This window comes from Callorhinchus milii, unplaced genomic scaffold (assembly GCF_018977255.1).
Source record: "Callorhinchus milii isolate IMCB2004 unplaced genomic scaffold, IMCB_Cmil_1.0 Scaffold3, whole genome shotgun sequence".
Classification (NCBI taxonomy): Eukaryota; Metazoa; Chordata; class Chondrichthyes; order Chimaeriformes; family Callorhinchidae; genus Callorhinchus; species Callorhinchus milii.
The window spans coordinates 27574165-27600887 of NW_024704744.1; the positions used below are offsets into that span (position 1 = coordinate 27574165).

Consider the following 26723-nt stretch of genomic DNA (forward strand, 5'->3'; position numbering starts at 1 on the left):
AACAAACATCTCTCTCTCACACACACCTCCCCTCCTGGTTTCCTCGCTCACAAACACACCTACATATCCCTTCCTCTTTCTCACACACATGTGTTAAATGATAATATTGCTCCTCTTGTTAATTTGTCTTTGTGTCACTACTTTAGCTACTGGTAATTTCTCCTAATTGACTCATCAGGGCTCATTGGCTCAAAACCCAGTAAACAGAACAAAATTGGTTTAAAAATTATGATCCAAAGTACTCAATGTAAAATGGACAAGACTTACAAGACTCCTCAATCAAAAATATTCTGAAAATATCGAGTCTTTCTCTTGTTAATCTGAAAACAATAGCTGAATCTCCAAATTTATAGCAGATATTTCAAATTGTATGTAATGTCACAGATCCACATAAATCCATTATTTTTAATCAAAAAATGTGCAATACAGCCATTCAACTGACACTAGCCAAGGTACCCACCAGCAAAATAGCTGCAGAAGCATTGTGCTCAGCCTTCCAAGCCCAGATATAGAGCAGGAGACGCCCAAGCCAAGTACACGTCTATACAAAGAGATTTATAATACCAAAGATCCCAAAATGTATTGTTCCCTATGGAACCATATGGTACCAGCCCACAGCAAAAAAAGAACATCTTTCTGGTGATCAAAGTTTACAACACAGAAGGAGACCATTTGGCCTTTTATATCTAAAATGGTGCTAACTTTCCCCAATGGAGCTATGTACTCTGTACTTTCCCCACATTTTTCAAAGTGTTTATCCAATTCCCTTTCATGTGCTGACATGGACTCGGCTTCAAAAACAGTTGTGGTAAAGCAATGTACATTCATTCTAAGATCGCTCTGTGAAAAATCTTCTAACCTCTCCATATTTTCTTCTGATGTTAACTGTCAATTCATTCTTTCCTTATTTACTCTATTAAATGCATTCACAATTTTTAAAATCGCTATTGGGTTAGACTTTCTCTTCTCCAAAGTTTCAAGCCTCTCCACACAAGTACACATCCTTACCTCTGTGACGCCACAATAGTGGATTTCGGGAGTGCTGGGAAATTATATCAAATTGCATATTTATTGGGTGTAGAAGCTTTTCAGACCACCTCATATAACCACAGAGAGCGCAGTCAATACTTAAATACTGGCCCTGGGTAAGGTAAAATTAGCAAAAGGCCACATAAATTAGACGAGCCACTCGAAAAACACTACAAATCTACATATTCAATGATTCAATCAATATCACATAAAACTCGTCAGGTTCAAAATGCAGTTATTGAAATAGTTTTATAATTTACAATAAAAATACTCTTAATTGCCAAAATAAAAAGGCTAACCAGTCATTTATTAGGCCTCTGGAGACATTCTGAATTGCTGCACATCATTAGAATTCTCTCTAATCCATATAAGATACAATGTGTAATAACCAGTATTCATTTTGAACATCACTTAACTTGGATATATAGTAATTTTAGAACAGATAGTAATTTTCCACATAGGGCTCGATTTAGTGAACTCACTGCAGTGAAGCAGCAAGTGAGCCTGACACAACAACAACAACAACAACAAAAATTACATTTGTATAGCACCTTTCAAGTCGGGAGGATGTCACAAGGCGCTGGACAGAGTTTTGGACCCGAGCTTGGGGTCGGGGTGGGGGAGGGTGGAGGGCAGGGGGGGAAGCAGGGAGATCGCAAGCATGGTCGAAGAGGAGGTCCTTGAGGTGGGTCTTGAAGGTAGAGGGTTAAGAGGTCGGAGAGGTAGGGGGAGCAAGACCATGGAGGGCTTTGAGCAACAACAACAAGATTCCATTTATAGAGCGCCTTTCATGTCGGGAGGACGTCCCAAGGCACTGGACAGTTGGGTCAGGACCTGAGCAGGGGGAGAATTGTCAGGGTGAGGGGAGGGAAGGGAGGGAGCGAGGAGGGGGTAGAGAGTCGAGAGGGGAGCTGAAGGCACGGTCAAAGAGAAAGGTCGAGACCGGCCTTGAAGGAGGAAAAGGAGGAAGCAAGGCGAAGGCACTGGGGGATGGAGTTCCAGAGCCTAGGGGCTGAGAAGCTGATGGCCCGGCCATCGATGGTAGGACGGTTGGGACGGGGGATGTGGAGCAGACTGGAGCTAGAGGAACGGAGGGTATGGGCAGGTAGGTAGGGGGATAATAGGTCGGAGAGGTAGGAGGGAGCAAGGCCGTGAATGGCCTTGTAGGTGAGGATGAGGATCTTGAATTCAAATTTGAATTGAAGGTGAGGACCAGGATCTTAAACTGTATCCTATGTGTGATGGGAAGCCAGTGGAGTTGGGCGAGGATGGGGTGATAGGGTCGCGGAGCCTAGTGCAGGAGAGGACATGGGCTGCAGAGTTCTGGATAATCTGCAGCTTGTGGAGGGAGGAGTTGGGGAGTTTGCATAGTCGAGCCTCGATGTAATAAAGGCATGTATGAGGGTACATCACTGAAACACGTGTGTAGAGAACAGCAGACTTGGCTCAATTGGTAGCACTCTGTCAGGAGGTGGTAGATTTAAGCCCCATGTTGGAAATTCACATAATCTAAGATGATATTTCAATACAGTGCTGGGGTTTGTTACATTGTTGGCGGTGCCATCCTTCAGATGAGACATTAAACTGAGGTCCTGTCTGCCTGGCAAATAATCTTCCAGATAAAATTGGTCATTCACTTAATGGCTGTGTGGGGATATTGCTGTGTGCAAATTAGCTATCTTGTTCACTTACAAAATACAAGGACATACCAATGGCTTAAGGGCAGGAAATAGCATAGGGGTAAAAGGATATTTTTGGATTGGTGAGACAGTCAGCAATATACCACAAGGGTGTGTATATATATATATATATATATATATACACACACATTCAATATATATGATATATGGACTTTGGCTTAGAGAGCAAGGTGTCTAAATTTGCTGATTCAAAATTAGCAGGCATGGACAGATTAGTTACTGTGGTTCTGTGGTGCAACCCTGCTATCATGAAGGATGGTCTAACTGGGTTCAACTGTACTCTAATTCTTAACATTAACACAACTGCTGGACAGCTGTTTTGAGGGACTTGTGTAAGGCTCACTGTGTAGCAGAGGGTCAATGAAGCTCAGAGATGTCAATACCTACATCACAAACATATCTGATGGCAAAGGAGGTTTACAACTTGTGTTGGTTTGACATAAAATATATTTATGTTTTTCATAACTGTATTGTTCAAAATGTTAGTTTATTGACTGTGAATCCTTTCATACAGTACACTGGTAACTTGCAATGAGCTTATAACAATAACTCATATACAGTAATTAATACCCGATACAATTTACATAGCACCCATAATGTCGGGAGGAAGTCTCAAACCACTTATATATCATCTAATTACAACAAAATGTTTTCTATGAAATGTAGTGACTGTATTTGTTGTTAAGACAGCAGTCAATTTGGACACAAACTGCCAAGGAGTTAATGACTCAATTTTATCTGGGATTATTGGCCACGACATCAGGAGAAGCTCCGTTCTCTTTTTAAATAGTGCCATGGGATCTTTAAAGCCTACCTGAACAGATAAATGGGACCTCAGTTTAGCATCTCACCAAAGGACGGCCCCTCCAACAGTATTGTGCTCGCCCAACACTGTATTGGGATATTAGTTTAGACTGTGAGTTCAAAGTCCCGATGTGGGCCTTGAACCCACAACTTTCTGACTCATTGGTGGCCGTTTTACGAGCTTCATCATATCTCTTGTTTCCTTGTTAATCAGTAAAAACAAGGAAACTGTTTTCAGTGATTTTGATTATCTGCATATTCTTGTGATTTAATGTTGTCTTCTTTTTGTCTTTACTATTTAACTGCTCCACACAGCAGTAGAAGGAGGAGTCATCAGCAGAGCCCAGGAACCAACCCACAGTTCTGGAGGTTGCAATGCAGACTTTTTCTTGATCTGCATGAGATCAGCTTAGTTTCAATGTTACTTCAATTTTGTTTTAGGCTCGTGATGCACTTCAATAAATGTCAGTTTAAATATTACAGAAATACATAGCGAGCACCTTTAAGCAATATAACTAGGTACAGAATCCACATTTGCTTTATGTTCCTAGTTTTATAGTGTGCGCAATACTAAATTTATTTTCATTCCATCAGCATTGGCAAGACGTAAACACAAGGCTCAGAGGTTCTCCATCCTTCTGCAACATCCAATTCTCACAAAGTGTGTTTTTTTTTACATATGTAAATTTGACATTTATTCGCACTGAGTGCAATGCTACAAGTTGAATTCTACTTTGAACAGAGATCAGGACACCTCTTATTTATTTTGCACATTGGGCTCATTTACTTTAGTTCGGTTTTATTTTCTGATTTTTTTTGTAATCAAGTTGTTATATAAGACATTTTCCTCTGTAATGGATTGTTGTAGAATAAATTGCACAATTAATAAATCCAACTAGTTAAGTATATAATTAAGGGATTTGTAAATTCTCTCTTAATCGCATGTTTACACAGGGACGACAATGCAGCTTTGTTTAAACACGGTTCAGACAGGGCACGTTACACATCCCACTTTCCTTTAGTGGGTTGCAAATTCTACAGATAGTTTTGAAGTGTTTTTCACCCTCTCTTTATGCATTATGATACACTATCATTATGAGTCACATTTTACCAGCATTCTCAGATGTGACCAGACATTACTATAACAGTACAGACAATGACAATTGAGCACTAAACTGGAGAGATTATGTATGTTGACTTGCTGCTGCCTGGCAGGGTACAATTCCAGGAATTTATATTAATAGAACCACGCTAATACCTCCTTCTTTATCTGGACTCAATCTTCCACGGTTTTCCTTGAATGGTGATTAAAACTGTTTGTAGCCTTCAATTTAAAAAGGTTTTCAGCATCTTTACTGTTTACTTTCAACCTTCCCTTTACGATCACCTGCACAAAGCCATTATTCGCAGGGTAAGTGGGAAAGCAGGCAAGCAAGGGAGCAATTCTTTAGCCTCCAGCCATCCAATTTTACAACCAACTTCCAAAAGATACATGAGAATAGGAGTTTAACTCCTTCTAATCTTTAAATCTCTCAATGGTCTCGCCCCACCCAACATTTAGGACCACCTTCAACCCTACCGGCCCAGCTGTTCTCTTTACACAGCAATACCCACCTGTTTTACATTCCTTGCTCTACCTGCCCCACCATCAGCAGGCAGACTCTCAATCTTTCAGACTTTCTGCTCAAAAATGGTCCCATGAAGTCTCTCAACTGCAACAGCAAATTGCATTTTTAATCTATACATATATGTATATTTGTATATATAAAGATATATAGCGCCTTTCACAACGGGAGGACATCCCAAGTTGGATTACCATGTTGAATCATGTCTTTAACAACATGTTAAACAATATTACAGAGCTCTACATTTATATAGATAAAGCTTTCCTCAGACCCAGGTAGTGCAATTTGTAGTGGGAAATAAAAATCAAGCTTCCTACTCTGAATCATTCTAAAACACTGTAAACATTACTTACATGTAATCAACTATTTTGGTGGGTGGGAAGGGAGCAAGAGTTAAAAACGAGTTACCAATATTCTTGACTAAATTGAATTATGTAAAAGTTGTATCACTTTTTTCTTTTAAACATTTCCTTATATTAAAGGAAGCCCAATGTTTTCCAGCTTCTCATGGAGGTGGGAACAGACGTGGAGCAGAGTGCTTTTCGTATTGAGTATTTTCACGTCAGTAAAAATACCACCACACAGCTGTTTGGAATTAAGCTTTCACGAATGATGTTTAGCTCAATCCAATTTCTAAACCACAAATAATAAAACGTGTACACTGCAAACACAAATAGAAAATGCACGCTTCAGCACTTTTGAGAGGATATGGAAATTGGCAACAAAAAACGGGACGATATGTCAAAAAATGTATAAAGTGAATTTACAACATTAAGATTGAATCAGGTGATACCAAAGCTGATCATACACAGCTGCCTCTGGCTAGGATACAATACCGTGTGGTTCGTATTATTCACAGTGCAGATCTTGTGGGGGACTGCAGGCTCTGAAAACCACAACTAGCTACTTCTAATTGTTTAGAAGCTCTTATACAAAATGCTCTCACCCAACCTTCTGGATCAGGAGTCAGATTAACAAGATTAACCCTATTCAAGATGCTGTTCGCTTCACCAACTGGACTCTAAGGGGGTTTTCACTCTCAGATTTAAAGTACTACCACTATCCTCTGCAATGCTTAGGAACATTTGGGTACCTTTAGAGTTAGAAATAAAATAGCTAATGATGAAGCTAGAATTTCTAGTGCCCTGTTTTGTATCACTGAGTATGTAAAATTAAATACAATCAAACTTTGCAAAGTGCACTGCATCACAGAATGGAATCAGAAAAAGCAATTCAGCCCATCAAGGCTACTCCTTTGCCATTCTGCTTGGGGAAGAGGTAAGCAGAGTCTGCTTGGAGATGTGCAGCTTGAACAATGCAATGTCAGAATCAACTCAACTCTCTGGGGCAGTCTCAGTTGTCCGGTTCCTGAGCCAAGCAGGTCTGCAATACTCCAGGGCACTGCTGATGACAGACCAAGTAGCCTGGCTCATCAGCAGAACTTGAAGCAGCAGACTGGCCACTGTGAGTAAGAAATCTTCCCACTTGGTTCTTGTTAACCTCGCAAGCCAAAGCCCTAATGAGTAGCATGGTCCTAGCTGGACAAGCACCGGGAAGCTTGCCAGACAGTGATCTCAATCGTAAGCTATGCAGTTTCTGCTGATTTAATTCCAGCAGTACCCCAATGCACGCTGTCGGGTCCAATCCCAGACTTTCTGCCAATCTGTATCTAATATTCTCCGGAATTAGCTAAATTGGACGAGTCACTTCAGAAAGAGAGGACACATTCCATTCCCAGGGACATTTCAATGGTTTTGGTCAACCGGTAAGTAATTCCGGAAAGTATTAGGCGCTAGTTGGAAAGAATTTCCATGAGTAGGTGTATACATATGTGGAATTCTCTCAGTCTGGTCTGCATACTCTTAAGTGTATCCCACTTTAAGAAGATTCATTATTTCACTCTTATTATTTTCCTCTCTTCAATCCACGACCTTTTGTGGGACATTGCTGTGTGCAATTGGCTGCCACGTTTCACCGACAAAATACATAGTCAGTCCACTTTACAATATATTCTGTGAAGCGCTTTGAGATGTCTCAATGACGTGATAAGGCACTATATCAAATGCAAGGCTTATTATTGTATTTCCCTCTCTCCTTCCCTCCACTGACAACATCCCATCCCCCCTTTCCAACTCTCCACTTCCCAGCAGCTCAAAAATCATTATATCCCATGGAGTATTTGGTTTACCTTTGACTACATCTATCATTCCCAAAACATATATATGTTTCACAGACATATATATGTTTGGCTATTTACTGAAAGTGCTAAGAGCTCCTAGATGCTACCCCGTGGGAAAGATGCCATATAAGAACAACAACAATCTTGAGATGGGTCTTGAAGGAGGCAAGGGAGGGGGCAAGCAGGATGGAGTTCCGGAGGGCGGGGCAGAGTTGCAGAAGGCCCGCTCACCAATAGTGGGGCGAGCGAGGCGGGTACGTGAAGCAGGCTGGAACCCACTGAGCGGAGGGAGCGAGCAGGATGGTAGGGGTTTGGAAGTCACAGAAGTAGGGGGGAGCAAGACCATAGAGGGCTTTGAAGGTGAGGACCAGTTTCTTGAACTGTATCCTCTGTGTGATGGGAAGCCAGTGGAGTTTGGCGAGGATGGGGGTGATTGGGTTACAGAGCCTGGTGCAGGAGAGGACACAGGCTGCAAAATTCTGGATTATCTGCAGCCTACGGAGGGAGGAGTTGGGAAGGCTGACAAGCAGGGAGTTTGCATAGTCAAGCCTCGATGTAATGAAAGTGTGTATAAGGGTTTCGGCGGCCTGCGGTGTGAGACAGTGGCGGAGCCCGGCGATGTTACGGAGGTGGGTGAAGGCAGAGCGGATCATGGCACAGATGTGGGGTAGAAATGATAGCTGAGGGTCAAACAAGACCCCAAGGTTCCGTACTGGCTTAGTAAGTTGCACATAATCAGTACTTTTCTTGAAGTGGTGGGTGGGGGAGAACTCTTGAGAGTTGCTTTAAATCTGTGCAAGCTTGCCTACATCATACTGATATGCTGTGGGCTTTACCTGGGTAATTTCTTGTGGTTTCCCAATATTTTGATTCTGCCAAACCACACCCGTGTTCTTGGGCAGGCACAGGGAGGTAGGGTGTGTCTCGATTTGCTTCTGTGAGTTCTCAATAACTGCAACTAGACTGTTCGGCATGCGAAGCGGTTCAAGATATAGATCATCAATATGAAATTCATTAACTTCATGTGGGAATCTGCACGCGCAAATTGGCTCTGCATTCGCCTACAAATAAATAGTCACTACTTTTTACAGTGAATCCTGATTTGAGACGTTCTCCAAGATAAAAGGTGCTCTATCAAGTGCAAGGATTACTATCATTATTCTCTCTTTGCAATTTGCCCACAGTTCTTCTTTGCAGAACGTCTACTGCTTTTTGATTCTCCATAATATTTCAACATATCCCTTAAAAAAATTTATTTGATCTTCAATATCTATTTATAGTTAACATAGTTAACAATCTTACTACTACAATCAGCAATTTGTTTTAAAAAAATTGGTCTTTTACTACTTCTAATGCAAATTCAGTTTTCCTGAGCTAATTCAATAGGATTTCCAGTCGCTACTACTTGTATACAGAATTACATAGAATGTTACAGTATGGAAATGGACTATATAGTCCAACTAGTCCACACCGGTGTTTATCCTCCACATGCATCTCCACCCATCCGATTCCTCTCTCTCCTCTCCCTCCTTAACCCTTCTCCCTCATGTACCCTCAGGAACTCCATCCCATATTCCCTTCGCCTCGCTCCCTCCCTTGCCTCCTTCAAGGCATACCTCAAGACCTTCCTCTTTCAGCGTGCCTTCAGCCACTTTCCTACCTTCCACCTCCCCTGTTCCCAATCCCCCCACCCCCACACCCCCAGGTCCTGATACCTGAGTGTTCAGCACCTTGGGTTGTCCTCCCGACATGAAAGGCGCTTTACAAATCTAATTTTGTATTGTATTAATCAAGTTTCCTTACAAGCTCTTACAAGCATATTAGTATTAATTGGGATTAGTTTTAATCTCTTCGATCAGACATTGTGGTCTACCGTATTTGTATCTATTGCATCACAGATCAGCTTGGAGAGAGATGAGTTAAATTCCCTCTGGAGCAGTAATAATTTTCAGTTTAATTGTACAAAGACCTGAAATGTAATTGTTACCTATCATTTTAATAAAATGGAGAATGAAATCCAAAGCCACAACACTATTAACATACAATGCATTTTATAGAATGAAAATTTCCTTGTCTGTGCAGTTTTACTATGTATAAACCAGTTTACCATGTTTTTTTAAGAACTATTAAAAAAGCATTTCTCCAATATACTTTCCCCAGTAGACTTGAAAAGTGAAAATGGTGAGTTTACAATGTTTACAATACATACAGCTGATTGAGGTATCGTCTGCCGATCGAGACATTAATAACTGTCTCGTCTGCCTGTTTCAGTGGATATTAAAAATCCCGTGATGCTATTTGAACAGAAAAGGGTTTTTCTCCCAGAATTCTGGGAGATAAATCCTCCAAATAAATTGGTCATTTATTTAATGGATGTTTGTGACACCTTGCTTATGAGTACACAGTCATGAGATTTAACAGCTGTTACCAGTGAAGTATTTAATATAATAATAATAATCCTTGAATTTGAGATTGTGCCTTTCAAATTGCTCCAGAGGTTTTACTGTAAAATATAGTGACAGTATTTTGTAGTCGAAGGATATTTTAATTAAAAGGATTAAATAAGATAAAAGCACGGAGTCTTGTAGAATAAATTCCTGGAGCTAGTACCAAAGGCACAGAAGAAAGGCATTCTGCCCATCGTCTTTGTGCTGGAAATTGTGTCGATGCTATAGAATTCTTTGCAGTATGTAGTGGACCATTCCTCACTTCTAGAACTGTACTCTTTGAATCACAAGCCTGAAAAGTTGTCCGACTGAACACAATGTGTTCAACACAGTTCTGTGGATCAGGATCAAGACAAATACTGCAACAATATACAAATGTCTTATTTAACATGGCACTATTATATCCAACCAGAACATTCAGTACTGAACAAGACGTTTTTCCACTCTATGTCCAGCAGAGCAGATTTTGCCAATTCTCCATCTGCTATCGTGCAAAAAGAAGTTTGTTTTAATAAATACCTCGCATTTTTAATATGATCTCACTTCATGTTGCCAACATATGGCAAAAATGACAATGGCAAAACTACAGTGTACCAAAGAAAGTGCTATACAAATAGCATTTCATAAAAACTACCATATACATGAGGATATGGAAAAGAATTAAAAAAACTGATCACCAGCATCGATGATACTGTATACATTATCTGGTGTCTAGATTTCTGCAGAGTGATGAAGCACTACTGAATTTAGCCACCGTGGTCTCCATCACTGATATCCAAATAAATAACTATAGATTCGGTCTGTAATAAAAATCTGCGATTTAGAAAAAATGCTACATTGTCGATGAATCGAACAAAACTTATCATGTAGAATATCACAGAAGAGTAAAGCAACTGATGGTTCTTCACCAAACATCTCCTTTTAATAACCTTATGCTATCCAGACATTCTGTTGCAGCTCATCACTATCGTTTCACCTAACAGTATTCACAGCATACGATTATTTTCACTTCAAGTGGTGCAAAAAAAATTAGATTAACAAATGCCTAAATAATAATAATAATAATAATAATCCTTGCATTTGATATAGCGCTTTTCACGTCAGGAGGACGTCCCAAAGCGCTTCACAGAACACACTGTAAAGTGAATTGACTGTATATTTGTGGGCGAACGCGGCAGCCAATTGCGCACAGCAATGTCCCACAAACAGTCGTAGATTGAAAATGACCAATTTATTATTGTTTTTGGTTTTTTGGAGGGATTATTATTAGGTGTGTGGAGTAAGGAAACTTGCCCAAGGTTTCGCCCTGCCTGGAATTGAACTCAGGTCTCTCACTTGCAAAGCGAGTGCTCTAACCACTGAGCTACAGGACTCCACTGAATAAATATATTCATATGTGTTTTTCCTACACAATGAACACCAGGTTACCTGGTAAAATGCGGGTCCATGTGACCGTAAAATACACGTGAAGATTTTAACAGGGAGCATTGGATTCTCATGCTGCCTTTTGCAACCACTCAGGAAACATCAGGTACCTCTCTCTGTATTAACAACAAATGGAGGAAGAACACAAAGGGCAAGGACAAGAACAGGGAACTGGTATTGGAGTAGCTGGCTCTAGTGGATGAGCCAGCACCAACAAGATTAAATGAGTGAAGTGACCTCATCCAATGCTGTAATTTCTATGATTCTACAAAATAACACTTGCATGTAATATCATGCCTTATATTGCTGAAGAGCGTTAAAACGTTTCATACAATGGATTATTTTTAAGTAACCCTTGACATACAAAGGTAAATTCAACAGCTAATGTGCAGCAGTGATTCCTACAAACAAAGTAGAAGGAGGTGAACTTGAATGGTTTCAACAGCGGTCCAATCTGGAAGTTTAAATTCATGAAGAGGAGCATAATAATAATAATCCCTGCATTTGATATAGCACCTTATCACATCATTGAGACATCTCAAAGCACTTCACAGAATATACTGTAAAGTGAATTGACTGTATATTTTGGGGTCGAAACAATTGTAATTGTCTACATTCCTGCAACAGTGGACCAAGCATTTGCAACTAATAATAAAGAGAGGAAGCCAGTTTATAAGACTTTATGTGAAGGAACATGGAAAGGGTCTAGAAGTACGGGCCAAAGTCCAATGAGTTTGGATGCACCAGAAAACAGAACCGTGCAGCAGTGAACCAACAACTGGTGACAGAAGTGGACGACCACTGTGAACCCTGGCATGTACAACAATCACAAAACTTTAAAGGAAATAATTATTGTTAACCAAAGACTGCAGACGCTCAAACTCTGTCAAGTACTGACTGACGAGAGACTCAATGTTGAAGTGGGTCACGGAAGCCTGGCGTCAGTGCAAAACTGCAATATTTTATCCTGAAGCTCTCTTGGCAATGGACCCTACACAAGCCCCAACATGGGACAGTGTTAAAATATCCTTCAGTGAGCAAACTGAACATTGGCTGTGGCATACCGAGACCCAACCAAACTTTTTCACCTACTAATTATAGCAGGTAAGAGAATCTTAACAGTTGCCATCACAACACTATGGACAACCCCTGGATACACGAGGCCCTTACATTGCATGCACCACAATTAGACCATCTCACAACTGAAAGGAGTAAGTAGATATATAGAATTGTGAAGAGACTCAAAGGTTAGAATCACAATAACTGTAAGCTGAACCTGATTCAGTTTCGGCATGCAGTGAGACTCTGAGTTCATAAGAAGTTGTTCACAAGATTAGTTCAGCTGAAGGTCCTTCAGCATATCTGATCCCAATCTTCCTGAAGGATCCTCCCATCACAGCATTTTCCCATCACAGCATCAAGCTGCTTTTAAATGAGCCCCAGTGTCCTGGCCTCAACCACCCCTCCTGGCAATCTGTTCCAGTTATTAACTACTGGCGTAAAGAAATACTTCCTCGTATCTGTCCTGAAATTGACCTTTACAGTTCTAAACTTTTGTGGGTGTTCCTTCACATAATACATGATACATTCCAAAGTATTGATCTGGGTTTACTTTTTTGTACATTTCTATGGGGTCACCTCTAAGTCATCTTCTATGAAGACTGAGGAGTCATAGCTGGTCTAGTCGTTGCTCACAGCTCATTCCTCTTAACACTCAGGATCATCCTAATTGCTCTTCTCTAGGACAGCCTCTAGGACCTGGGAAGCCCCCTTATGTCGCAGTGACCAGAACTGAATGCTGTACTCTAGGTAGGGCCAGACCAGACCACTACACAGGCTGAGTGTAATGTCTGGAGATCTAAACACAACTAATTTAGCAATTTCGCTCAGCATCCTGTTTGCTTTGTTTATTGCTGCCTGACGCTATTTTGACATAGTAAGCAATGAATCAACTAATAGTAAACAGAGGCATGTGGAATCCTGCAGTGTATTGGTTAGAGCACTCGCCTCGTAAGCGAGTTCAATTCCCGGGCATGGTGAAACCTTCAGTAAGCTTCCTTACTCCACATGACTCTGCTTAGCTAACAGTAAGTAGGAACCTGCTTGTTAGTCAATTGGTGGATCACTTTCCCGGGTAATAATCCCTTCAAAAAATAATAATTTGATCACTCAATCCAAGGCTGCTGTGCGCAACTGGCTTCCGTGTTTTGCATACAAAATGTACAGTCAATTCACTTTGCAGTATTTTGTGTGAAGCGCTTTTGAGACGTCTCTATGACATGGTAAGGCACAATATCAAATGCAAGTATTAATTAATCAATAGACCCAGATCTATTGCAGTTTCTTCCTTGGCAAGTTCTAAACCATCCATGAGGTATAATAATAATCCTTGCATTTGATGTAGCGCCTTATCACATCATTGAGACATCTCAAGGCGCTTCACAGTATATATTTCAAAGTGATTTTGACTGTGTATTTTGTGGATGAAATTCAGCACCCTGTTTGCACACAGCAATGCCCTATAAACAGCCATGAAGCGAATGACCAATTTTTATTTTGGTGAATTGTTTTCACCAGGAGATTCTTTTCAATAGAGCCTAAATACAACTATGGGATGTTTAACGTCCACCTGAATATGCAAATGGAAATTTGATTTAATGTCTCATTCAAAGGACGGCCACCTCTGACAAAGCAACACCCCCCAGCCCTATATTGGAATGTAAGCTTAGACTCTCGCCTTTGAGCGTGCTACCACTACTGCTAGGCTGACAAGTATTCTTAATTCCTATATACAGTAGCTTGCATTATCTGTTGCAGAGTATGATTGTAATAGAGGGCTCCGCTGAGAAACATAATTAATTATTTAATTGAGCATCAACAAAGAATTCCTTAGCTTTTCTTGTGATCAGTAGCCTTGCCATAACAGACTAGTACCTTTCGAGTGGTCTATTTGTCTACATGTTGCATTGAACCTTTTGTTTGCATTTCGTGGTTGGTAGAGTTAATATTAAGAATATATCTGATGCTTAAGAATCAGATATATTCTAACCCAAGGGCAAGAATTGTGGTTATAACCAACTTCTGGCCTGTATACTGTACATAGTACATGGNAAAAAAACTAACAATTAGAACATATACAACAATTCAAGAAGGCTAAAAGCTAATCTACACCCTACAACTGATGAAAGCACTGCAAACCTTCATACTCTACAGCTTCTAAAGACATACAAACCATGTATTCACCTCTATAATTATCGGAAGTTGTAAGATAATACACACACACATCCCACTTGGTGGTGTTAGTCATTGATCTGAAGCAAGATTATTTTTCTTGCTTCATAGACTAGGAGGTCAAATGTAGTACTTCCCAATACCTATTAGCTGTAATTAACTAGCTCAGAAACTAAGGAATGAACCTGAGAAATCCAATTGCTTGTATAACTTAGGATCCTGCTTTTTCTCACTGATATTGGAACAGTTTTAGTGTTTAGTTTTTTTTACAAGCGAGTAAAATCTCTGTGGCAAACACATTGGGATACTGACCTTTTTCCATTCTAAATAGAGTTTTTCAGTATCCGAGTTCAATATAAATAGATGATTTAATGGACTAACTGTTCCAGTGGTTACATATGATACAGTGCTGGATAAACACACATCTCCCATGTCAGCATAAAACAAGTAATTTGCTAATGGAATCGTCACATTGCACATGGCTCTGAGAATGCTGCATCTTTCTCATTCAGGCCAACCCAAATTGGAATTTCTGATGAAAAAAATGTTGGAAAATGTGAGTAACCAAATCTCCAAATTAACAAGCTACAAGTGAAATCGAATTGAAAAAGTGCTCAGTCCGGAAAACCAGAATAAATAACGCAAGTACAGAAAAACTTTAGGATGTAATAATAATAAACCTTGCATTTGATATAGCGCCTTATCACATCTTTGAGACGTCTCAAAGGCAAAGTGAATTGACTGTACATTTTGTGTGCAAAACACGGCAGCCAATTGCGCACAGCAGCCTTGGATTGAATAATCAAATTATTATTATTTTTTGAAGGGATTATTACCACGGAAAGCATCCGCCAATCAACCAGCAACCGGGTACCTACTTACTGCTAGGTAAACAGAGGTGTGTGGAATAAGGAAACTTGCCTAAGTTTCCATCCTGCCCAGGAATCAAACCCAGGTCCTCTCGCTTTAGAGGCAAGTGCTCTAACCAATCAGCTAGAGGACTTCATGTAAAGTACATCTCGCACAGGGATGCCTATGTACTCCATGTCAACCCACCAGAACACTGCTCCCGAGGCTCTCTTGTGTGGGATAGGTGTGAGGAATATGCTGCTTCCTGCACAAGACGTACTATACGTCCTGAAGCACTTGTCCCAATGCTAACACTTTTAATACTGTTTTCCCATTGAGGTGCATTTTCAACTCCAATTTTATTCAAATTATGGCTACAACTCAAAAACGAAAGCAAGTCAGACATTCTCTGCTTCAGCACTGGCATTGAAAGACTGATCTAAAGTGGATGTCATCTGACAACCATAGCTAAATACAACAGCTTGCACTGAGTTGAGTGACCCAGCTTTTCAACCAGAATTAGGACAGGTAGCAAGTAGCTGCAGCAGGTTGCCTTGACCCAGTGGAGAATCACAGACTACTTCTAGATAATTAACTACATGCTTGTTTCTCTTGTTATATAAATCTACCTCACATGTGATCCTGGATATCACCAATTAACTGCTGAAAATCTTTCTACTGGACGTCTAGGCACGCCTACCCTTGAAGAACTGTTTCACTTGTCTTATATGCCACAAGCTAAGAGACTTTTGCTTGGAAAATAAATGAAAATGTCCAAAGATCCTTTTGATTCAAGATGATAAGTGGAACACAAAAAATAGAACGCAGTAACTATGTAAGTCTATGTAAGATCCTTAGGTGAATCCACTATCAATGTAACAGTGAAAAGTGCTGTAGTTCTATTAGAAATGCCTGGAAACATCGTCCCTCTGAATGTCTTCCAGCACATCATGTGAAGACAGCAAATTGAATGGGTGCAGCGAGTTTAGTGAATGGGTTGTTAGAAGAAATGTAGCTTCAGTTTTTAATCTATAAATTACAGAAAGAACAAGTCAGTTGCTATACCATGTGCATAGTATTCACCTGTCAGTAGTCACACACACAGGCTTCAGGGTTAGAGTGGAACAATGATTCAAAAATATCTCTCTCAACGTCACCCAGTGTTTCAAGGCTACACCTAGAGGACTGCTTATAGTTCTGGTCATTACAACATAGGAGGACTGTCACCTCCCCACTCCTCCCAGCTTGGAGTCGTGCTCCACCATCGTCAAGCACTCTGGGATACTACCCTACCTGAGGGGCGCTATATAAATGCAAGTTGCAGTAGTAGTAGTACCACAACAACAACAACATTACATTTGTATAGCGCCTTTCACATCGGGAGGACATCCCAAGGCGCTGCAATATAACATTTTAAATGGGATGGAAAAAGTGAACCTAGATCACTACTTCAGGATGTACCAAGACAGTAGATCAAGAGGACAGATTAGGGATGTAAAAGACAATTTCAGAATAGATACCAGGAAGTTTTATTTTACCCTGAGGGTAAATACAGTAAATTCCAGATAGTTCGACCCTGGTTTAACTTGTCACTACAATTTAAGTCACAATGCGGTCAATATCACATCCACTTCCCCTAGAAAATGTTAATAAGGAATTCCACTTGTCACGCCATTTGATACAGAACTAAAAATTCTTGTATTTACAATGCAAAACTGATCAATAACTTCCCTTATAAGAAGATGTCTTCCATCGCAGAGGCCGCCCACCCGATCATGTGCCTGGTCCAGGCGTTCGGCAGAGGTTAGTGCACATGCTCAGATGTATCACAGAGGTCTCTGGTGTATTGGAGACTGAGCAGTGGCCCCCCACTCTAACAGGTAAAACACTTTGAGACATACTCCTCCCAACGTGAAAGACATCATACCAAATAATGGATTATTATTATTATTAAAATCCTTATTACACAGTAATGTATTTGAAGTACCCCATTTGGAATTTGAAATTATAAAAATTACAATTATTTATATAATCATTTTGCCATCCCTCTGCAATTTTTCCTGAGTAATCTTACATCTTTTAGAAGTATGCTGATGTGTTCACATAGCATGGTTGCAGTTCTCTACTGTTTAGTAATATTGAATGAAGTAATAGCAGAGTTGGAATACAAAGAACCAGAAACAGAGTTCTTCATTCACGTGAGCAAAACATGTTTTTTTTAATTAAAAAATAATTTTGGTATTCAAGTACTTCTTCAGTTATGGGAAATTCCAGAAACAGGAAACAAAACATAAACAGTCTTAGTTTTTGATGTGGTCCAATCACCTGTTGCACACCAGGTACTGTGGGTTTTAAGCCTTGAAAAACAAGCAAAATAACAAAGTGGTTTCAGTCCGTTTAATAAAGCAGCTGTGACAGAAAAGGAATTTTTCCCCATATGATTCTGGAAAACAATCCAATTGTCAAACCACAAAGGCAAAGAATGCATCACAAAAACCTATGGTATTTACTAGCAATGTTTTGTATGCGCCTAAAACATTTTAACATCTCAAGTCACAGCCACCAATTTTAATTGATTAATAACAGATTCGAGGAAAATTAAACCAGCTGCTGAATTATTAGTGGTTAAAAAAAAGCACAACTGCACTGTATTTAAAGCATACTGCAACAAACAGTTACAAATTGTTGAATACCAACTTGATTTACACAATCATGATCTGACCAGGCCTCTTACAATGAAATGCTTTCACCTACTAAATACTCCACTGTTTACAAATAATAATGTAATTCAGTATGCAATTTTTCAACATATTGTACATCTAGTATGGTTCCCAATGTTTTTGGCTTGTTACTTTTAATGATGTTTTCAATTTAATCGTATTGTACTGAGATCATTCTTCACACTTCTTGAGCCATTTTTTTCCTTTTTGAGCATCAGCATTTCTTCTACCAATGAAGTTTGCAATTTTTTCTTCTAGAAATACAACATATAAAAGTCTGGCTACATTACCAATACTGTAAGATTGTACTGTGGCAGATTCAAAACAATTTCAGATATGATTAGTTTAGAATTATCTTCACAGTGGCAATTAACAAAAGGGAAAAAATTAGGGAACTATTTGTCAATTATTTGTCAAGTGCCGGGAATTTCACAAACCCACTTTCATCAGTCTAGAAGTGGAGGACTAGCATCCTAGTACTTTTCCAATGTAAATTCTAGGAATTGAGGCCTTGCAGTTCAGATTCAATATGAGAAAGAACTACTGTGATTGAGCAAGTGTTTGGGTGCAGGGTTTACAGCAATTGTTAAATTCTCTGGGAAGGAACACTGACTTGGTGATTAAGATGAGAACGACTGAAACTATGATTACCTTTGTGGCCAAGCTCATGAAGGATGCAAAGTCAGAACTTCCACTTCAAATTGCCAATCTCGTGATTTAACAATAATAATCCTTGCACTTGACATAGAGCTTTTCATATTTTCTAGATGTCTCAAAGCGCTTCACAGAATATACTGTAAAGAAAATTGACTGTATATTTGTGGATGAAACGCAGCAGCCAATTGCACACAGCAGTGTCCCACAAACAGTCGTGGATTGAAGTGACCAATTTTCTTATTGTTTTTTTTCTTGCGGGATTATTATCAGGTATGTGGAATAAGGAAACTTGCCCTGGGTTCCGCCCTGCAAGGAATCAAACCCAGGTCTCTCACTTGCGAGGCGAGCGCTCTAACCACTGAGCTACAGGACTCCACATGGGTTCCTTGTACAAGTTTTCAGAAGTTTGCTAAAGGTATCTTCCGTGCAAACTGAAACATTCACATTAAATGGGAGGATTTTGGCGTCCAATTCAAACCAACTTCTCCTTAGTGTTCTTTGGAGTTGCTTTCTGCCTGAGATTGGCCAGGTGAAGTGGAAGTTCTGACTTTGCATTCTTCATGAGCTTGGCCACAAAGGGAATCATAGTTTCAGTCGTTCTCAGCTTGATTGGCTTTTAGGTTACTGCTGCCACTTCATTCAACAACAACAAGAAGATTACATTTGTATAGCGCCTTTCACGTCGGGAGGACGTCCCAAGGCGCTGGACAGAGTACAGCATTTCAGACCTGAGCTGGGGTTGGGGGGAAATCCTTCAATCCTTCAACTGCACTCTCTCCCCTCACTCTGTCTGCAAATTTCTACCAGAACTCACCATATGAACCTAGCGTTTTGCCCACAAAATATACAGTCAATTCACTTTATAGTATATTCTGTGAAGGGCTTTGAGACGTCTTAAAGATGTGATAAGGCACTATTTCAAATGCAAGGATTATTATTATATTATTATAAGCTATGAGAAAGCACTAGTGATGACTGGTTACAGGAAAGACTTTCTTGCAGTTGATGCAAATTCCGAAGCCAGAACTTGGCAAAATATTGGATTTTTTTATAAAAAAAACATTGAGCTGGAACAAATTCTCCAACTACAGACCAAAGAGTGGCACAGTACCATAAAGAATGTTTCCTCCATCACTCACAGGAATAACTCAAACGTAACTAATGTTGACAACAGGAGGGAAAAGAAAAAGAGTATAAAGAGCTCTGTCAAAATTCCAAAAGAAAGTATGCAGAAAGCTGCTAATTTAACAGGACTGTGAGGCTGACCTGCCATAGGGTAACAGAACCATTTGGTGATGGTTTGAAATCCATCATTGTTATACAATTGAGTTCAATAGCATTTGTCTTGGGTAATATGTTGTATTGTTCAAATTGGTTGTAAATACAGTATTAGTAATTATTTCAATACACAATCTGCTGGTCCATGGCGTAAAATCTGCAAAAATCTGGTAACAAGTCGAGAGTACTCCAGTTCCTGGAACACAAGGACACTATTGTTCATGTGGATCATGTATGAGGTTGGAACAAAAGTTAAATATAGAAACATATCCTTATTCAACCATTGAATTGCCTTCAGCCACTCTGCTCCCAATCCCATATGCCTTTCTCGTCACGTAGACAAACATTTTTTTTATATAAGTTTCTGATGGTATTTAAAATAGTCCAGCTGTTCAGAGTGCAAGTGAAGTCAATTTATGGGATCAGTTAAGAGATGATTGGAGGAGGAATAGCCCACACCCTGCCCCCCAAAAAACAGTACAATACAGTAGCCAATCATTTGTGTAATACATAATTATGCACAGTCCCACTGAAAGAAAATACATAATGAATATAATTGCAGACAGGAAACAATTTTAAAGAATCCAATTTATTCTTGGAAGATATAAGCTTGGCTCAAAGCTGTTGGTCACTGACCACCCAAGTATATTCACAGCCATTAAATAAAGGTCCCACAACAATGAAACAATGGGAACTCTTAATTTGACCACACACACATACACATCAGTTCAAAAGAAAAATCAACTGGTTGGACAAGTAAATATATCACTGGTTTGCAAACATGCCATTTCCTGACCTCCAGTGAAGTTTCACTCACTTGGAGTTTCTCATGTACTTTCTCACGAATTTTTTAAGTGTTGTTAAAAATGCCTTAAAAATATATTTGTTACATCTCGGCTCGACTACGCCAACTCCCTGCTTGTCAGCTGTCTCAACTCTTCCCTCCACAAGCCGCAGATCATCCAGAACCGTGCAGCTCATGTCCTGTTCCACACCAGGCTCCGTGACCCTATCACTCCCACCCTCGCCCAGCTCCCCATCCCTCAGAGGATAGAGTTCAAAATCTTCGTCTTCACCTTCAAAGCCCTCCACTGACTTGCTCCTTCCTACCTCTGTAATCTGCTAACACGATATCGACCTGTCTATTCCCTCCGCTGTTGTTATTGTTGTCAAAAAGTAGTTTAAAGAGATGCACCAGTACAGTGCATGAATATACTCTGTTACTGGGACAGGATTAAAATACCTGGAGATTGTGTTCATTGGAGAATTTCCAATGGGGACAATGACGGGGGGGTGGAGAGAATCGTTTGTTCTCTGTTGTAAATATATATGAGCAAGAAATGTTTGGAACAATATCTAATAGAGCACATGCATGAGGTTCATCTCAAAATATAGTGAATACACATTACAATATACCCTGTAAAGCATTTTGACATCTTCCTGGCATAAAAAAGCACGGTATCAAATGTAAGGATTACTACTGTATTATTATAAACAAAAGGATGAAAATCTGCTTTCCCATATTAAAACATAACATTAATATGTTTTATTTGGCAAGTGCAATGAATTTACGCCTCACTGACATTTGGTTAAAAAAATGTTGGAAATAGATGATTAAATACTTTTGATTTTAAAAATTCCCACTAGCAAATATATTTTAGGATAGTGTACAAAGTTGACCCCATGTCTACGAATGTCATTGAGAAGGACAAGTAAATGAGGAAAAGGAGGGGGACAAGGATGAAGCCTTAGGGTATGCCACAGGTGACCCAATGTGGGTGAGAGGAAAAATATTTGCAGAGACAAAGTGATGGTGGTTGAACTCAAAACAGGAAAGTGCGGTCCCACTGAGGTGGATGAGGGAGGAGAGCCAGTCGAGAAGGATTGCATGATCGACTGTGTTGAAGGCAGCAGAGATGTCCAGGAGGACAAGGAGGCAGAGAGAACCCTGGTCACAGAGAGGACGTAATTTGTGACTTTTACGTTAGCAGGTCACAGAGCTAGGAAGTAGCAAGGCCAGGGAGGGCCTTCAAGGCGAGGACGAGGATTTTGAACTTTATCCTGTGGAGGATGGGGAGCCAATGGAGCCTGGTGAGGGTGGGGATGATAGGGTCACAGAGCAAGATCCATCTAGTTCACCTTCCACCCGGTAGCATGCACATATGTCTCAAACTACCTATGTACTATATACCATAATGTTGTTTCTGAAAAGAAAACTATCTAATCTGCGTTTGAAAGAATCAACCCTTCCTGCTTCAACTGTCTCCCTAGGGAGCCTGTCCCACAGGTTCACTATTCGCTCACTGAAATAGTGTTTGTGTAGATTTGTTCTGAATTTACCCCCTTTAAATCGTAGGCCGTGTCCTCTGCTTTTACTATTCTGGACAAGTTCAAACAGCTTATCATGATCTATATTGTCTTGCCCCTTTAAGAATCTTAAAGACAGTAATCATGTCGCCTCTCAATCTTCACCTTTCCAGCGTGAACATGCCCAATTTACTTAGTCGCTCCTCATAGTCCAGTCTTTCCATTCCCTCAGTCATTTTGGTTGCCCTCCTCTGTATCTTTTCAATTTCTCCAATATCCTTTTTGTACTGTGGCAACCAGAACTGTACACAGTACTCTAAATATGGTCTCACCAATGATTTATACAGTGGCAGGATTACCCCACTATTTTGTTTTGCTATTGATCTTTTGATACATCCCAACATCTGGTTTGCTTTACTCACTGCCACAGAGCATTATTGGGAGAGCTTCAATTTATTGTCAATCAGGACCCTCAGGTCCTTTTCATTTTCCATACATATTATTTTCCTTCCGTTCAAATAATAGTCCCTTCCAGAATATTTGTCCCCATGTGACTTTACATTTCTCCACATTAAATTTCATCTGCCACAAATATGCCCAATGCTTAAGTATGTTCAAAACCTACTTTAACCTATCTTTTTCAGCTTTGCAATCTACCACCTTCATTAGTTTTTGTGTCATCTGCAAACTTAGCCACTGTGTTTGAGACTCCTGGATCCAGATCATTTATAAAAATATTAAACAAAAGAATGTCCCAAAACAGACCCTTGTGGAACTCCACCAGTAATATTTTCCCAGTCTGATGACATTCCCTGTACCACCACCCTCTGGGTTCTTCCAGTCACCAATTGCGTATCCATTGTAATATACCTCCACTGCTTCCTGCTTTTTTTTTTACTTTCAGTACCAACTTCTCAAGAGGAACTGTATCAAAGGCCTTACTGAAATCCTGATGTACAACAACCACAGCCTTACCCTTATCAAGCTCGCTTGCCACACCGTCAAAGAAAACCAGTAAATTAGATTGGCAAGATCTTCCCTTCATGAACCCATATTGGCTATCATTTATGATTTTATTGCTGTCCAGATGCTCCATGATTTTATCCTTAATAAGAGTCTCCATAAATATTAGCCACAATGGACGTCGATCTTACTGGTCTGCAGTTTCTTGGATCACTTTTGTTACCTTTCTTAAAAGTAAGAGTAACATCTGCTTTTCTCCAAACCCCCAGCACCTGTCCAATATTCAGTGATTTGTGCCAGCGTTTCTGCGACTTCCTCCCTTAGTTCCTTAAGGATCCTCGGATGCAATTTATCCGGCCCCTGAGATTTATTTACCGTAAGTTTACACAGCTGTTTGGCAATCATGCTGATAGTGATATGAATAGTGTCGCAATTTTTCTCTGCGACATCCTTGAGTTCTTTTCTTGGATCAGATAGATTACCCGTCTCCTCCCGGTAAACAAAACGCAAAATACTGTAGATGCTGGAAATCAGTTTCCTGGACTACACCTCCTCGCACCCTACCTCTTGTAAAGACTCCATTCCTTTTACTCAGTTCATCCGCCTGACGCATCTGCTCTGACGATGCCACCTTTCACAACAGAGCAGCTAAAATGTCTTTCTTTTTCCTCCACCGAGGATTCCCATCCACTGTGGTAGACAGGGCCCTTGACTGTGTCCGCCCTATTACCGCACTTCTGCCCTCACCCCTTCCCCCTCTTCCCAGAACCATGATGGGGTCCCCCTAGACCTCACCTTCCACCCCACCAGCTTTAACATCCCAAAAATAATTCTCCGCCATTTCTGGCACCTCCAGCGTGATCCAACCACCAAACATATCTTTCCCTCCCCTCCCCTCCCCACATTCTGAAGGGACCATTCCCTCTGTGACTTCCTGGTTCATTCCTCCATCCCACCAACAGTTGCTCTCCTCCCCCCGGCACCTTCCCATGCCAGTGCAAGAGAATCAATACCTACCCTTTCACCTCCTCCCATACCCCTGTCTAGGGTCCCAAACACAGATTTCAAGTGAGACAGCAATTTAAATGTATTACCACCAATGTAGTTTACTGAATTCGCTGCTCAGGATGTGGTCTCCTCTACATTGGGGAGTCAAACGCAGATTGGGTGACCGATTTGCCACACAGCTCCGTTCTGCCCGCAAGCACAACCCTGAGCTCCCGTCCGGTTTCTTGCCACTTCAACTCTCCCTCCCATTTGCACTCTGACCTCTCCATCCATGGTCTCCTAGGCTGTTCTAATGAGCCACAGCTCAAGCTCGAGCACCTCATGTATCTGCTAGGGACCTTACAGCCCTCTAGCCTCAATAATGATTTCAACAATTTCAGACCAAAACAGCTCACCTTCCTCCTCCCCCTCTCCTGTAACCATTACATCATCTGGTTACCAGACACACCTTTTCTCTCAAAACAAAAACAGAAGTCGCTGAGAGAACACCTCTCTTTTGTTTCCTCCTTGGTAAAGACTGATGCAAAAAAATTATTTAGCACGATTGCAACCTGTGCAGTATTATTTGTCATGTTGTCTCCTGAACCCACCATCAGTGGCCCTATTCCATTGCTTATTTTTCTTCTACTCGTAATGTAACTAAAACACTTTTTGTTATTATGCTTCACAGCTCTTGCCATGTTCAATTCAAAGTTTTTCTTTGTCATTCTGATGCCGTTTTTGCATTCCTGGCATGCCTTCCAGTATTCAGTCTGACTTATTTCTGTGCCATTTTCCTTCTTAAATGCTTTTTTTTCTCTTTTTGATTTGCTTTGTAGCCCTATCCAACCAGGCAGGAATGCCTTTAAGCTTGGTACCATTGCTCCACATGGATACATTGTTCCATTGCCTTCATAATCACCTTGAAGGAACTCCATAGGTCTTCCACTCCCACTCCCTACACCAATGCCTTAGCCACGCATTAGTTTGCCTAATTACGCTCTGTCTTTCCTCACTAGCATGTGGTATGGGTAGTATATTGGAAAATACTACACTTGAAGTCTTTCCTTCCTAATGCTCTAAATTTAGCATGAAGGACCTCTGGTTACTTCTATCTATACTATTTCTTCCCACAAGAACAACTACAATTGGTTCCTCACCTGCTCCCTGTAGTATCTGGTCAACCCGAGGCATCAGATCCTCAACCCGTGCACCTGGTAGGCAACTTACCATTCTGTTTTCTGGGTCTGGTTTGCCCAGAATGCGATCTGTGAACCGAATAGTCGAATCCCCTAATATCACAACGTGTCGGCTACTCTTTCTCTTCTTCCCTCGTTTCCTGGCAGGCTGCTGGATTGCCTCGGTGCACGGCACTATCTCAGCCACTATCTTGCCACTACCACTGCTTTGCCTATCTCAGCCATCACTTGGGTTTCCATATCATCTCTCTCCAGAGGAGAGAAATTATTGGAGAGCATCAGGGATGTCCGCTCCTGTTCCATTAGTCGATCACTGACTTCTGGCCTCTTTCCTAACAGAGACCCAATTTCCTCCTCTACGTTTTTATTATTATTATTAGGTACCAGGGACTGCTCTCCTACTGTACCCCCTACTGTAACCCCCTACCCCTCTAATACATCATTTATAAACACTTCTCTCTCCCTTTATATAAGCCTCTGACATAACCAGTTTCAACTTGCCAGCAAACAATTAGCTAATCCCTAACACTTGGCCTGTGACAAATGCACCAATTTGGCTTGTTTACCTGATGTGCTTAAAAAATTCTCTCTCGCTCTAGAAACAATTTCCACTCTTGCTAAAATAAAGAGTTCTCTCTTGATCTTTGGTTCTCTCTTGCTCAAGAATTTCCTCTCATCAAATTCATTAACAGAATTCTCACTCTGTTCCACCTCACTCAGTTTCCTCTTCATGATGCTGGGCTCTCTGCTCACAATATGTTTAAACTTTATTGTGTACCTCGATATTTTCTTTTCAAACCCATGGAAAATAAATGAGATCAAGTTTGTAGAAGTGTGGGAAAGAACCCGTGGAAATATTTACCATTGTAGAGGTTTCGTCTCATCAACCACAGAGACAATTATAGTTCCTTGCTTGTCCTTTAGTACTGTTAGCTAGCCAGCCGTCAAATTGCTTTAAATTTTTGGCGAATGACTATCACCCCACATAGTGGACTGTGAGTTCAACAACAACAACAAATTGCATTTATGTAATGTCTTTCACGTGGGGAGTTCAAATTCCCATATAGAGCACAGACCCAAAGATCAGACCCAGAGGTGAACATGCTACCAACTGAGCCAAGCTGACACATTAGAAAGAGCTAGTCTGAATTAACCACTTCCTTATCTCCACACATTAAATATTTTCATAATGTGTTCAGTTCACGTCGGATCCTTTTTTCATACTATTTTTGTGCTTCTCTTTTTTTTGTCTGACCCTAAATACCACCGTATGTCTGATTTACTAACAACATTTTAAAAAACAGTTTGATTATTGCAAGGGAC

At 40.5% G+C, this 26723-nt stretch overlaps 1 protein-coding gene across 4 annotated transcripts in view; it reads right to left on the reverse strand.

Moving 5' to 3' along the window:
* The window catches only part of supt3h (SPT3 homolog, SAGA and STAGA complex component), a 314077-nt gene that overhangs the window by 164691 nt on the left and 122663 nt on the right, over positions 1-26723 (reverse strand). Inside the window, exon 1 of one of the 4 annotated variants that reach the window (XM_042333230.1) lies at positions 26263-26565. The exons of the other annotated variants lie outside the window; for them this stretch is intronic. The gene's annotated coding sequence lies outside the window, so the exon portion shown is untranslated. Of the gene's footprint in view, positions 1-26262; positions 26566-26723 lie in introns of those variants that run through there. 4 annotated transcript variants of the gene reach the window in all.